The sequence below is a fragment of the Symphalangus syndactylus genome, chromosome 1 (assembly GCF_028878055.3).
Source record: "Symphalangus syndactylus isolate Jambi chromosome 1, NHGRI_mSymSyn1-v2.1_pri, whole genome shotgun sequence".
Classification (NCBI taxonomy): Eukaryota; Metazoa; Chordata; class Mammalia; order Primates; family Hylobatidae; genus Symphalangus; species Symphalangus syndactylus.
Genome location: NC_072423.2, coordinates 71,634,692 through 71,647,522, shown reverse-complemented (window position 1 = coordinate 71,647,522; position 12,831 = coordinate 71,634,692). Strand labels below are relative to the sequence as shown.

General features: G+C 40.2%; 1 long non-coding RNA gene across 1 annotated transcript in view; it reads right to left on the bottom strand.

Annotated features, from left to right (window-relative positions):
* LOC129460177 (uncharacterized) overlaps window positions 1-12,831 on the bottom strand; it is a 255,643-nt gene that overhangs the window by 55,718 nt on the left and 187,094 nt on the right. The window lies entirely within an intron of this gene.

Sequence of the window (12,831 nt, the reverse complement as noted above, 5' to 3'; positions counted from 1 at the left end):
GGGAGCAGGAGCCAGAGACTCACCAGAGGGGACTTTTCTTCGTAAGGCAGTCCAATTGCAGACCCAATCCACCAGGGATGGCTGGGAGTCCTCACATCCTGAATCCTCCATCTGGGATTTGGATGGTTTTCCTAACACACCATTTCACTTTTTCTTCTGGCTTCAGAGAGTTTTAAAACATACTCATGAATTACTCAAAATTTACTTTTGTGGAACCTGTTAAATTCGGAGTTTTTTTATCTTAGTAGAACCAGTAGATTAAAATGTGAGTAATTTCATGGTCTACAAAGACAGTGAAATGTTTACTTGAGTCAGTAAGGCATGCTATTATGTGTGCTGTTAAAGCAAAACCATATTTATTATGAATGAGGAATTGTTATCTGTAGGCAGAATGCTGGTAGTGGAGAGGGTGCTGGTTACCCTGCCCTCCAAAAATGGGGCCCTCAAACGCTGCCCACATGCTCTGGGCCTCAGGGCAGAGGTGAGTATTGACTTGGAGGACCTGGGTAAGCTTTTAGGATCAAAATCATCCTGCACTGAATTTAGCATAACTTGTGTACAAATACCTCCCTCACAACTGCTCTCAGAAGGTAATGATTATTAACATCTACTATTTCTTACTGACTACTGTGACTTGGGAAGTGCATTGGTCACTTTATAGGCATTGTATTATTTAATCTTTACAACAGCTCTGTGCAATTGAGCTCATTATTTTAGGGGCTAATATTTAGTGAACACTTAAGAAGTCCCAGGCATTTAATCCTTGCAACAATTTCATGAAGAGGGAACAATTATCCTGTTGCCTTAGCTGATGATAAATTTGAGGTTTAAAAGGCCATGCAACTTGACTGAAGGCCACACAGCTGTGAGCTGCGGAGGCCTGACTAAAACTGAGTTCAGTCTAACACCAGCATCTGAGCTCTTCATCCCCCCACCCCAATCTCACAGACCAAGTTCATGTCACCATCAGTGACAGAAAAGAGGAGCCAACTGGGGTTGTGCGGAGGCCAGTTACCTGGGGATGGGTATGGCAGGGGCTGGAGAAATCAGATGTAGCCACAGAGCCTGGGACTGGAGAAGGAGAAAAGAAATTAGCTCAACAAGCTCAATGGCCATGTGTATGTGTGCATTCATGCATGTGTTGTGCATGTGTGTGTGTGCATGTCTGTGTGTGCATGCATATGTGTGTGTGTGTGCATGTGTGTGCATGTCTGCCTGTGTGCACACGTTCACTGGTTGTTGGATGTTATGACTGTGGAGGTGGTGATGTGCGTGGTGCTGGGGTGGAGAGGGCTCCACAGTTTCTGTCCTAATTTTGGAAACAGGTATTCTGTTTCCATGGTGGCTAGTGTCTCAGAGAAGAGTCTGGTGGTTTTCTTTCCCAGAGAATTAAAGTGCTTGCGGACAAAAACCAAAACTCGACTCTATGTCCCAAAATTGCACAGGAAATTTTTAACATGGCAATTTATTTTGAAATTTTAATAGTCTCTGCCTGGAATTATAAAAAAATTATGTGCATATCATTAATTTTCCCAAATGGAGCTAGGAAGCCTGTGTGGCAGCCCCTGTCACTGCTTGCCCAAGGTCCCCACTCCAGGCGCTCCTAAGGAACACGTAGGCATGGCATAGGAGATGCTTGGCCTGAGGGCGTTCTCCGCCCTGAGCATGCTCTGCCTGAGTGAGGGCTGGGCCGCAGACGCAAGGCAGGCCATGCCCTCCAGGAGCAGCCCTCAACCAATGGTTGACAGGAGTGACCCCTGGCCCTCCCCTCATAGGGAACACAGAGGCATGGTCTACTCTTTCCCGTAACTCTCCAGAGGGTGGCTGGTGGTCAACAACTCAAACTTTATCTCTTTCCTTTCTTTCACTTTCTCACATCCCCAGTCCCCTACCAGGGCGTCTTAGGATCCACTCCCAAATAAACTTGCTGCCCTGGAATCCTGGTTGCAGTTTTCAGCTTCTGATAGAAAACAAACTAAGATAACTTGCACTCAAGTTTTTGGGACCGGCACCTGGATCAGCGGTTCCTTCTCACAGTGTGGGCACCAGCAGTGGTGAGAGTCACCTGGGAGCTAGTTAGAAATGCACATTCTCAGGCCCCACCCCAGACCTCTGGAATCAGAAACGCATGGTTGGGATCCGGCAACCTGTGTTTGAACAGCCCTCCAGATCATTCTGGTGTATCGTAAATTTTTACCTGACTAGAGGTAAAATAACTAGTGTCTATTGCATGAGTAAGAGTATGAAGGAAGGGACTGGGCGCGGCGGCTCACGCCTGTAATCCAAGCACTTTGGGAGGCCGAGACAGGCGGATCACGAGGTCAGGAGATCGAGACCATCCTGGCTAACATGGTGAAACCCCATCTGTACTAAAAATACAAAAAATTAGCTGGGCGTGGTGGTGGACGCCTGTAGTCCCAGCTACTTGGGAGGCTGAGGTAGGAGAATCTCTGGAACCCGGGAGGCAGAACGTGCAGTGAGCCAAGATCACGCCACTGCACTCCAGCCTGGGCGACAGAGCGAGACTCCACCTCAAAAAAAAAAAAGAGTATGAAGGAAGGAAAGAGGAATCTGCCTTAGTCACTGACTGGTCAGAGAGAACCACATGCCTCAGAACCTTCCTGGAGGTGTCTGAAGAGCCTTTCAGTCTGGAGAAGATCGAGAAATATCATAATCTGCCTCAGGTAATGGCTTTTTCTGTGACTCAGCTGACCCCAGTCAAGCAGTGGAACTTCGATTCCAGATGACTGCACTGGAATGGTCAGTCTCTTTGACACTGCATTTTATTTAACAAGGTTTCATCTTTGCTTAGGATTCAGTGGCTGATAGTCAGCCTTGTGTTCTGTATTAATTATCTTTTGAGGATTTATGTTTTCTTTTGCCTAAGTGCTAAGATCTTCCTTTGAGTCTAGAAGATGATGACTCTGCCATGCAGCAGGCTTGACCACGGCTCGGTATTGGAAGTGATCACAGTGCAGATGCTTCAGTGAGAGGCAGCAGGGGTGCCCTGCGCATAGGAGGGAGGTTGTGCCGAGTCTGTGACTCATGATGAGTGCTTTTCATGTCTCCCTGGCCCACTGCCCATTGCTCCAACTTCTCTACCAGATATCCTTCCATCACATCCGGAAGAAGAGGTCAGGATAGATGGCCTGGCGGGTCTCAGAGTGGATGGAGAGGGTGGAAAGTAGAGCCCAGAAGTGACTGAGGTATTGCAGAAAGAGATGAGGTAGGCAAGGCCATGGGGACGTCAGCAGGTGGCGAGCCCCAAGCACTGCAATTCCTCTCCTGCTTTGCTCTCCCTGAGTAGAGGACTCCTCATTCAGAGCACTGTTCTAAAGGCAAAATCAGTGGAACCCACAAGGAGAGGTCGCTCAGTGGAACCCACAGGCACAGGTCACTCAGCACACCAGGGTGCACACCTTGCAGAATGGGACGTTCAGACCTTGCCACCAAGTTGTGTAATGTTGGAGAGATCACTTTCCTCTCTGGACCTCAGAATTGAGACCAGCAGTTCTCATCATGTTTTTGCAGATCTGTGATTGTTTACTCCTACTAATTCTCTCCCACAGAAGTTTATGAGGTAACAGGGCAGGGAGCTCCCTGTGCAGGCAGCAAAGCCAGCAACCCTGGGAAAGCTTGAGAATTGGGTGTGTGGCTGAACATGCTCTGAGGCCATCATGCTGGGGTAGCCTCCTGATCCTGGGTCTTGCGTGTCTCATAGACATCAGGGTTTATTAATGACACAGCCTGCCTGGTGGAGAGAGGCTCTTCCAAACATTACTCCCTCTGGGACCAAGAGATCGAAGGACTCTCCTGATGCACAGACCCTTGCCCCTGCACTAATGGGATAATGGGAGGGAGCATTTTGCCTTTGGCCGTCTGACTCCCAGGGCCCACATTTGTGCATTAGTAATGCTAATGGAAGCCATAGCTTGGGGAAGGGCCGCAAATCACATGGGGTCAGTAACCTCACGCTTTCCCTCTTTATAAGTAAAAGCAAAGTAAACACTAATAGATATTACAGGACCTGGCTGAAGCCTAGACCTATTGTAGGGATATCCAAGGTTCTGTTTTAAATGGATGTCAGGGAGGGCCCCCCAAATCTTCAGAGGTAACTTCTGTGTATTGTTTCCTGGCCTTTCTTACAAGAAATTGTGTCACTGCAAACTCTGTGATCTTCAGGAAGAAGCAGCTTTTGAAATCTCAGGACTCCTAGACTGCTCTGTGTTAACCCGAGAACTTGCCTACTTTGGAGTGACCAGGGCTGCCGGAGGCACTTCAGACATTTGTAATCACATCTCCCTTCAGACAGATTCAGAGCAGCATGATGGGAGTCCACATTTTTATTTCAAATGGCAATTTTGCCACACTAACTGCCACCAACTCATTACTTTTTGCTTTGAAACCATTCTAAATTTTGAAGTCCTTTGCTCAGCTGCTTTGTTTGACCCAGTGTCTGTAGCTACAAATGTGTCTTTCTGATAAGACATTTGTAAAATTTTTATTTTATTTATTTTTATTTTTATTTATTTATTTATTTATTTATTTTGAGATGGAGTTTTGCTCCTGTTGCCCAGGCTGGAGTGCAACGGCATGATCTTGGCTCACTGCAACCTCTGCCTCCCGGGTTCAAGTGATTCTCCTGCTTCAGCCTCCTGGTAGCTGGGATTACAGGTGTGCACCACCACGCCAAGCTAATTTTTGTATTTTCAGTAGAGAACAGGTTTCACCATGTTGGCCAGGCTGGTCTCGAACTCCTGACCTCAGGTGATGCACCCGCCTCAGCATCTCAAAGTGTTAAGATTACAGACATGAGTCACTGCGCCCGGCCTGATAAGACATTTGGAAAATAATTGACATAAAACTGCTGTGGCCCGAAGAAGTGCAGCACACAGAAAAGGAGCATGCAATCGCCTCTGTCTTCAAAGACGGGCAAAGCAGGGCCTTCCACTTGTTGAACAGAGCAGTATGCACGGTAATGTCATTGTATTCTCTTATCTATTATGTTCCAGGAAATTTCTTATGACAAAGGCTAAACGAGTTATTCTATCAATACCCTTCAGTCAGTGGAGTGAAGCCTACTGAGTCAGCCTGCCCAAGTTCAAGCCTTGCCCCACCACTTGGGACAAGATACTTATTCTTCCTGTGCTTCAATTTCCTCATTAAAAGTTATAATGTTTGAATTCATTGTGTTTAGAGCACGATAATATGAGAATTTCAAATTAGTGTGGGGAAATGATGCCAAAGGAAAATGGTCCCAGGATAATCAGTGAACTATTTAGATAAAATATTTTTAGTGTGAAATGTAAATAAAAAGAAAAAAAATTACTAGACAAGTGAGTTAGAAGATAATTTAAATAAATGTTTAGAACATAAATATAACTTTTTTTGATAGACTTGAGATGTAAAAAATTAACAATTAAAAACAAAATTGAATGACAAATGATAAACAACAAAAAAATGCTTTCAATATAAATGTATAACAAATAGGTGCTATCCTTATAAAAAGAACTCTTAAAATCAGCATGAAAACAATGAACACTCCAATAGAAAACAGACAAAAGAACAGGAAATTCACAGTAGAAATGATGTTAATTAGCTTGATTTAATCTCGCCACACTGTATACATTTATCAAAACATCACATTGTACCCCCAAATATATATAATTGTGATTTTCCGATCAAAAATAATATTAAAAATACATTTAAAAATAAATTTAAAATAAAACAACAAAATCTGTGACAACTATCAATTATGAAAAGCATCATTTTGTAATTATCCAATCTGCAATACTTACAAAAAGCAATAATAACCTGTATTGGTAAAGGTTTGGGAAAATAGATATTCTCATACATGCCTGATAGGAGCATAAATTTAGTGAAGAAAATCTTCAGTTTTAGTACAATTTCAACAAATATTTGAGCATTTATTATTATGAGCCCAGCACTGGGGATGCAGCAATCAATAAGACTGTAAAGAATCCTGCACTTCTTGGAGCCTTCAATTCAGTTGTCAGAGGTTGAAGGGAGGGAGGAAATATATATAGAGCGAGAACAATTAGAACACGCTTAGTGTATACTAGCTAATACCATAAAGATATAACATTAATATTCAAATTTCACAGGCTTGATAGCCCCTACCTGGATAGCTGTAGAACTTCAGGGAGAGCCTCCATCCGTACCCATCTCCATTTAGTGTCTTCAGACTTCCCTCAGGTTCTTGAAGGGGTGTTCCTAGGAAATTACTCACATATTCAGAAAAAAAATTGTCAAAATCCTTTCATTCCTATCTCTTTGTTGTCCTCTCCTTCCCCTAAATTAGTTAAGTGTGGCTGCACTGGCCCCTCTAAAAATAATCTTGCACTGCATTCTCTCTGATACCCTCAAAGCCATAAAACAGTTCCAACGAAGATTCTGCTTTATTCAGGCCTTCTTTCCCCCAAAAGAGTCATGTCCTATTCTATAAAGAAATATGGACTATCAGATTTCTTCCCAGGGTCAACCCTACAGGAGTTACAGAAGCAAGAGGAAAGTATGAATTCCATGCACTTTTTAAAAGCGAGAACACCCTGGGGTGACTGAAGGTTGTATTGAACTAATGTATGAGAGAGGCAGGTGGCTGGTGGCAGCAATGAGATGAGTGGGTGAAGGAAGAGTTTGGTTTCCACCTTCTCTCCTTCCCTGAGTTGTCCTGAGACTAGCCTTGCTGCTCCTTCTCCAAGTCAACAGCAAAAGTCCAGGTCACTGGTACCAACAGGATGCTGTCGGTGTGGCAAGTTTATAAAAAAACAGAAAATGGGAGAAAAATAATATCCATTACAACCCTCAGCCAAAATTCTGGGTAATAGTAATTTGATAGGGAGAAGAGTGGAAAAGTGAGGGGTATCAAAAGGACAAAAGAGCTTGTCCGAATACTTACTAGTTAGTGGGGAGATAAATATATTGTTGGCTTTTAAAAAAATCAATACATGTAAATAATCATGAACAGTTTTAGGTTACAGACTAAACACGTAAGGACAAAAAAGAAATGTTTAGCTTTTAAACCAGCAGAAGAAAATTCAATTTATCTAAAGAAAATAGATAGAAGAAGAAAACAAAAGCAAAATAGAGCAAATGTAAATGAACATGAAATAGAATTGCAAAACCAATTTCTAATATAATAGTAATCGATGCAGCCATAAAAGAGAATGAGATCATGTCTTTTGCAGGGACATGGATGAAGCTGGAAGCCATCTTTCTCAGCAAACTAACACGGGAACAGAAAACCAAACACCACATGTTCTCACCATAAGTGGGAGTTGAACAATGAGAACACATGGACACAGGGAGGGAACATCACACACCGGGGCTTGTTGGGTGGGGACAAGAGGAGGGAGAGCATTACAACAAATGCCTAATGCATGCATGGCTTAAAACCTAGATGACAGAGTGATAGGTGCAGCAAACTACCATGGCACATGTATACCAATGTAACAAACCTGCATGTTCTGCACATGTATCACAGAACTTAAAGTATAATTTAAAAAAAGTAATCAATAAATGTAAATGGGTTAAACTTGCATATTAAAAGATGGAAATCTTCAGATTGGACTTAACAAGAACAAAAGTTAGCAGTATATTGTCTGCAAGAGAATGTTTTAAAAGAAGACATAGAAAGGATGGGAAAAGTTAAAAGAAGCAAATTTGAAGCAAAAGTAATCAATATCTGACAGAGAATATAAGTGAAAAACATGAAAGGGACTCAGAGGAGGTGTCTGGTGAGTTGGACAAAAGAAGAAGAAAATACAGCACTCATATATACACATATACCTAAATGCAGCCTTACACTATATCAAGCAACATTGACAGAACACCAGGAAGAAATGGATAAAGCAACAATTTTATTTTTCAGTGTTACAGAAAAACTATGTAAAACTATAATAACCAAAAAATTCCACATGGTAAAAACATCAAGATTCAAGAAGCTCTAAGGAAATTCTCCAAATAAATACAAAACATATCTCAGTTATAAGTGCTGAAAAACAAAAATCAAGAGAAAAATCTTTAAGTCATCAAGAGAAAAAAGATATTATTTTCAGAAGAACAACAGTAAAATCAACCCCTCACTTCTAATGGAAACCAAAAGAAGATGCAAGGTCATAATAAAGTATTGAAAGAAAATAGCTGGCTATCCAGAATTCTATATTCAATGAAAATGTCCTATCCATTTTTTTACAAAAAAATCCACAAAAGTTTTGAGCAGACCTTTCTCAAAAGAAGATACTTAAATGGTCAATAAGCACATGAAAAAATGTTATACACCACAGATCATCAGGAAAATGAAAACTGAAACCATAATGAGATACCACTACATGCTGCCAAAACAGATAATTACATTTTTTTAAATATCAAAATTAAGTGTGCTGAGGTTGTAGAGCAGTTAAAACTCTCATTAATTTTGGTGAGAATATAGAATAATACAACCACTTTGGGCAAAGGTCTGACAGTTTATTTTGTAAAACTAACTAAACATAAATCCATGTCCCAGCCATTTCATGTCTAGGTTATTTACCCAAAAGAAATGAAAACATATGTTCACCCAAAGACTTGAACAAGAATGTTCAGAGCAGCTTTATTCATAAAAGCCAAAAAACTGGACACAGCTGAAGTGTCCACCAATAAGAGAAAAGAAAAACAAATTCATAGAATGGAATACTGATTGACAATAAAAAGTCATCAATTTCTACTGATACCTGCAAGACCATGGATGCATCTCAAAAAACATTATGCGAAGTGAAAAAAAGCTTTACACAAAAAAAGTATATACTGTATGATTTCATTGTTATGATTTTTTTCACTGTGGATAAGCTTTATCCATTTGGATGTTCCTATAAATGGAGTCATCAACAGAATAATTGTTGACCTCTGTTTAAGGATATAAATGCTCAAGTATTGGGAAAGTATACTGATGTCTACAATTTACTTTGAAATGCACCCAAAATGAGATAAATTAATGAACAGATAGAAAGATAGATGAATAGATATGTAAACTTTTATTGGGTAAATAAAATGTAAAATAGTAGTGACAGGACCTAGGTGGGGGTTATATAAGTGTTAACTATACTTCTAAAAATTTTCTCTATGTCTGGAAATTTTTATATTTATAATATTGAAAAACTACAATATGGTGAAGATTGCTTAACATTACTTAAAGCTATAGGAGATTTTATTATTAAATGCAAAGACATTCCATGTTTTGTCATGGAATAATATAACATGAGGATGTAAATTCTCCCCCAAGTTAATCTACAAATTAAATGTAATCTTAATAAAAATTCAGGTGTATTTTTTAACTCAATAATCTTAGATTAAGTTCTCTATGGAAGAACAAATATCCAAGAGTAACTAACTCAACTTTGAAAAAGAAAAGTAAAGTGTGAGAATTTGTCTAGCAGATTTCTTAAGAGATTATAAAGCCACAGTAATAATAGCATGCAATATTGATGCAAGAACAGACAGACTGGCCAAAATGGGGAGCTTAGAGACAGATCCAGATAGACCAATGGCTCCATCATAGATGGCAGTTGTAGCCTCGTAAATCCCCTGGGAAAGGATGAGTGGTTTAGTACAGCAGTCCCCAACCTTTTTGGCACCAGGGACCAGTTTCATGGAAGGCAATTTTTCCAGACTGGGAGTAGTGGGGGGATGGTTTTGGAATGATTCAAGTGCATTACATTTATTGTGCATTTTATTTCTATTATTATTACATTGTAATATATAATGAAACAATTATACAGCCTACCCTAATGTAGAATCAGTGAGACCTCTGAGCTTGTTTTCCTGCAACTAGATGGTCCCATCTGGAGGTGATGGGAGACAGTGACAGATCATCAGGCATTAGATTCTCATAAAGAGCACACAACCTGGACCCCTCACATGTGCAGTTCACAATAGGGTTTGTTCTCCTAAGAGAATCTAATACTACGGCTGATCTGATAGGAGGCAGAGCTCAGGTGGTAATGTGAGTGTTGGAGAGTGGCTATAAATACAGATGAAGCTTCGCTTGCTCACCCACCGCTCACCTCCTGCTGTGTGGCCCAGTTCTTAACAGGCCACAGACCAGTACCAGCCCGTGGTCCTGGCGGCTGGGGACCCCTTGTTTAGTGGATGGTGTTTGTGATGCTGGCTCACTAACTGGGGAAAAAGGAAACTGAATTCCTCCCTGACACGATATACAAAATGAATACTAGATAGATTAGCTGTAAAACATAAAAGCTATAGTATTATCAGAAGACAATGCAGAAGACTATCTTTGTGACCTAAGGACAGGGAAGGACTTCTTAGAGAAGTTCAAACCTCGAACAAACACATCCAGGTCTCCATTTCCTACTTTTCTGTTTCTGCCCCAGTGCCCTGTGATCACAACTTCTCTCCAATCATATCAGCTCATGAAAGCAGATACTGGAGGGCTGGATGCCATCATTTCAGTAATCCCAGTTTATAATCAGCTAAACCACTCTGCCCACATATATATATTTTATCTCTCTCTCTCTGTCTCTCTCTCTCTCTATATATATATATATATAAATGTATATATGTGTATATATGTAGATATGGACACAGGGAGTCATATATATTTATATTTATGTATGTAAGTATATTATATATAATACGTATATTTATTACTTATATATTAATGTAAATATATATAGAAATATATGTGTGTATATATATATATACATTTAAAACCAGAATGTCAACGTTGTATATGAAAATCATATTATCTTAAATTTTAAAAACACTAGAAGGACAAACACCAGAATGTGAACAACAGATCTGTTTTTTTAGTGGTAAGATCATGTGTTGTTTAACTGGGCGCAGTGGCTCACGCCTGTAATCCCAGCACTTTGGGAGCCAAGGTAGGCAGATGACTTGAGCCCAGAAGTTCGAAACCAGGCTGGGCAATATAGTGAGACCTTGTATCTTATTTTTTTAAATAAGTTAAAAAATGATAATAATAAATAAATAAAAAGATGGTGTATTGTTTGATTTTGCTTGTGTGCTTTTATGTATCTAATAAATTTTTGGCAGTGATCAGATAGTACTTTTGTAATTATGAGGAAAAACTTACATCTCCAAATGGCCACGTAAAATGGGGACATTACTTTGGGTGGGTGGGTGACAGCACTGTCCTAAAGGAAAAGAGGAGGTGTTAACAGGCTGCGCCCACACAAAATAAACTGCTGGGCTGCAAGTTCTTTTTTATTCGCCACACTCCTGAACATCACGTTGAACACTCAATAAATGTGGGTGGACTTGACTTGTTTGACCCTTAAATCACATCCACTAGGACTGCAAAAGAGAGCGCCTGCCTGGAAGTGTGTACTTTTATTTGTAAAGTCTACAAATAAAAGTGTGTATTTTTATTTGTAAAGCTGATACACCTGCATGCACAACACACACATGCTCCCTCCTCTGGATTCTGGACAGCCTGTGAATCTGTCCTGATGGTGCACTGATCACAAGGGTTGCTGGGGCTCCTTTTTTCAGAAACATCTCATTCTGCCAGTTTGTCTGTACCTGGGAGTAGAAGGAGTTTAGTTCACTGAATTAAAAATATCCCTCTACTTGGATGATCTCTCTCCTTAAAAATATATATACACGTGTTTCTATAAAAAAATTAAATGTCAATTGTTGATTTTCAACTCTACAATACTTATATTTTAAAAGATCCTTGTTATCAGATTTAAAATCTGACAAGTAACTTCTAAATCAATGATTATGTCTTTAATACTGGTATAAAATATGCACCATCTTAAAGATGAGGTCCACTAGCACTGGAGGTTAAGTGAATGAAGATTAATCCATAAACTGATGCCATTTTTTTACACTATTGGCTTTGTTTTTAAGTTAGGATTGGTATCCTTATGAATCTGCCTTTCAGAAGTGGAATCTGAAGAGATGCTTTGTATATATGGAGAGGTATAGAGAACTAAGAGGGGCATTACTGGATTTGCAACGTTAGGATGCTTTTTGCAAGATAGAATATCTCTCTATATTAGTCAAGCATGTTTTTGGCATCTATTTTTAAACAAGCACTGTACCAGACTGTGGTGTTTCAGGAACAGCCACATCCTGTCTTCTTTTATCTTTTGCCTCCCTCTTCCTTTCCCTTCCTCGTTCCATCTCTCTCTTCTTCTATTTCTATCCTTCTGCAATTATTTAACTAAGAAACTTCCACACGCTTAGCAATCTGCTACCTATTATATCTGTTTTGAAAATACAAAGAATGATTCTTCCCCTGCTTCCAGGAACATGGAATCTAGTTAAAGTGACTATGGTTCTGTGCACGCACATCAAAAGTTAAAACCTAATATAAGTGCAACATAAAAACTTGATGGCATTAGGTTACAAAACAGAACAGATGTTACAAGGTAGTAGAATAAAACAGAAATGAAATAGATGGCCTATAGACAGTGGGAGAATAGGGAGATCACTCGACTGGAGAAAGCTTTCCACTGCCCTAGCCAGTTAAACAAGTGAACATCACAGAACACCTGGTAAGAGACAGAAATGGTGTGTATGTGAAATGAATCACACTGATCCTTGGGTAAGCTTAGATCTCAGATGGAGTATGAATGGTGGTTACTTGGCGTGGTGGCAGTGAACAGGGAAGGCACGTGCTACAGCTGGGAAAAGAGCATGCCAATCTGACTGGGACACAAGCTCCTGCAGGGAAATGCGGGACAAAGGCAGGTTTGCCGTCTGCCTCCTTTGTCTTAGGGAATGCGAATTAGAAACTGGACAGGAGCCTAGAGGAGTGTGCTGGACAACTCATTTTTAATATTGCAT